At 31.7% G+C, this 3,199-nt stretch overlaps 1 non-coding gene across 1 annotated transcript; it reads right to left on the bottom strand.

Moving 5' to 3' along the window:
* Positions 1-2,653: 2,653 nt before the first annotated feature.
* LOC148555668 (small nucleolar RNA R71) lies at positions 2,654-2,757 on the bottom strand. The gene has a single exon (XR_015887140.1). It is a non-coding gene; the product is annotated as a small nucleolar RNA R71 (small nucleolar RNA).
* Between the last annotated feature and the right edge of the window lie 442 nt (positions 2,758-3,199).

The raw sequence follows: 3,199 nt of genomic DNA, 5'->3' as shown, positions 1-3,199 counted from the left end.
CCATAACCATTTAATATCCACCTGACTGAGATTTACAAGGTGACCATAGCTTGTTTCAAGCCGACAATCTCCGTGGGATCGACCCTTACTCACGTAAGGTTTTATTACTTGGACGACCCAGTGCACTTGCTGGTTAGTTGTATCGAAGTTGTGACAAATTATGAATTAAGATTAGAGCACCAAGTTTTTGGAGCGATTACCAGAGATCACAGTTTCGTGCACCAAGTTTTTGGCGCCATTGCCGGGGATTGTTCGAGTTTGGACAACTAACGGTTCATCTTGTTGCTCAGATTAGGTAATTTTCTTTTTGTTTTATTTTCAAAAAAAAAATTTTCAAAAATCCTTCAAAAAAAAAATTTTCCCTTTGTTTTTGAAAATTATTTCAGAATTTTTAAGAATGAATTCTAGTGTTTCATGAAGCATGTTGAAGCCTGGCTGGCTGTAAAGCCATGTCTAAATTCTTTTAGACTGAGGCTTCCAAGTCATCATTACAAGAGCAAGCTAGTTGGTGCTAATCAAATTTGTTACTGTATGACTGATTTGTATCTTCTAGAGCTTGACTGGCTATTAAGCCATGTCTAACCCTTGGATTGGAGCTTTAGGCTAATATTGAAAGATTCCTGGAATTCTTATTAAAAATTTTTTGAATTTCTTATTTCCCTTTTCCTATATGTTTTTCGAAAAAATACACAAAAATCCAAAAAAAAAATTGAAAATCATAAAAATAAAAAAAATATATATATTTTATGTTGTTTATTTGAGTCTTGTGTCAAATTTTAAGTTTGGTGTCAATTGCATACTCATCTTGCATTTTTTCGAAACTTGCATTCATGCATTGCATTCATCATGATATTCAAGTTGTTCTTGATAAACCTTCTTGATTGATCTTCATATTATATTGTTTTGTGTTGTATGGTGTTTTTCATATGCATTCTTGAATTCTTAGTGTCTAAATATTAAAAATTTCTAAGTTTGGTGTCTTGCATGTTTTCTTTGCATAAAAAAAATTTTCAAAAATAAGTTCTTGGTGTTCATCTTGACATTCAAAGTGTTCTTGGTGTTCATCTTGACATTCATAGTGTTCTTGCATTCATCACATGTTTAGATCCAAAATTTTCATGCATTGCATCATTTTTCATGTTTTTCTCTCTCATCATTAAAAATTCAAAAATCAAAAAAATATCTTTCCTTTTTTCTCTTATAAATTTCAGAAATTTGGATTGACTTTTTCAAAAAATTTTAAAATTGAATTGTTTCTTATGAGTCAAATCAAATTTTCAATTTAAAAATCTTATCTTTTTCAAAATCATTTTCAAAAATCATATCTTTTTCATTTTTCTTATTTATTATCGAAAATTTTAAAAATATTTTTCAAAAAATCTTTTTCTTAATTTTATTTCATAATTTTCGAAAATATCATCAAAAATTAATGTTTTGATTCAAAAATTTCAAGTTTGTTACTTGCTTGTTAAGAAAGATTCAAACTTTAAGTTCTAGAATCATATCTTGTGATTACTTGTGAATCAAGTCATTAATTTTGATTTTTTAAAAATCAAATCTTTTTCAAAAACTTTGATTTCAAAATCTTTTTCTAACTTCTTATCTTTTCAAATTTAATTTTCAAATCTTATCTTTTTGTTTCAATCATATCTTTTAAAATTTCAATCATATCTTTTTCAAAAACAAATTTCAAATCTTTTTCAACTAACTAATTGACTTTTTATTTGTTTCTTATCTTTTTCAAAATCACCTAACTAATTTTCCCTCTCTAATTTTCGAAAATTATCTCCCTCCTTTTTCAAAATTCTTTTAATTAACTAATTGTTTCAAATTTTGATTTTAATTTTATTTCCCCTTTAATTTTTGAAAATCACTAACTCTTTTTCAAAAATTATTTTCGAAAACTTCTCTCTCTCATCTTCTTCTATTTATTTATTTATTTACTAACACTTCTCTTCATCTCAAATCACTGCTCCTATCCTCACCCTTCTATTTGAATTCTCCTTTCTTTTCTCTTCTTCACTCTTATTCACTTTCTTTTCTTCTACTCATACAAGGGAACCTCTATACTGCGGTAAAAAGGATCCCTATTATTATTTTCTGTTCCCTTCTTTTTCATATGAGCAGGAGCAAGGACAAGAACATTCTTGTTGAAGCAGACCCTGAACCTGAAAGGACTCTGAAGAGGAAACTAAGAGAAGCTAAATTACAACAATCCAGAGACAACCTTACAGAAATTTTTGAAAAGGAAGAGGAGATGGCAGCCGAAAATAATAATAATGCAAGGAGGATACTTGGTGACTTTACTGCACCTAATTCCAATTTACATGGAAGAAGCATCTCCATCCCTGCCATTGGAGCAAATAACTTTGAGCTTAAACCTCAATTAGTTTCTCTGATGCAACAAAACTGCAAGTTTCATGGACTTCCATCTGATGATCCCTTTCAGTTCTTAACTGAATTCTTGCAGATCTGTGATACTGTTAAGACTAATGGAGTAGATCTTGAAGTCTACAGGCTCATGCTTTTCCCTTTTGCTGTGAGAGACAGAGCTAGAATATAGTTGGATTCTCAACCTAAAGATAGCCTGAACTCTTGGGATAAGCTGGTCACGGCTTTCTTAGCCAAGTTCTTTCCTCCTCAAAAGCTGAGTAAGCTTAGAGTGGATGTTCAAACCTTCAGACAGAAAGAAGGTGAATCCCTCTATGAAGCTTGGGAGAGATACAAGGAACTGACCAAAAAGTGTTCTTCTGACATTCTTTCAGAATGGACCATCCTGGATATATTCTATGATGGTCTGTTTGAATTAGCCAAGATGTCATTGGATACTTCTGCAGGTGGATCCATTCACCTAAAGAAAATGCCTGCAGAAGCTCAAGAACTCATTGACATGGTTGCAAATAACCAGTTCATGTACACTTCTGAAAGGAATCCTGTGAATAATGGAACGCCTCAAAGGAAGGGAGTTCTTGAAATTGATACTCTGAATGCCATATTGGCTCAGAATAAAATATTGACTCAGCAAGTTAATATGATTTCTCAGAGTCTGAAAGGAATGCAAGCTGCATCCAATAGTACTCAAGAGGCATATTCTGAAGAAGAAGCTCATGATCCTGAAAACCCTGCAATAGCAGAGGTGAATTACATGGGTGAATCTTATGGAAACACCTATAACCCTTCATGGAGAAATCACCTAAAT

The sequence above is a fragment of the Arachis ipaensis genome, chromosome B6, assembly GCF_059453495.1.
Source record: "Arachis ipaensis isolate K30076 ecotype BB chromosome B6, ASM5945349v1, whole genome shotgun sequence".
Lineage (NCBI taxonomy): Eukaryota > Viridiplantae > Streptophyta > Magnoliopsida > Fabales > Fabaceae > Arachis > Arachis ipaensis.
This window is presented reverse-complemented; position numbering and strand designations above follow the sequence as displayed.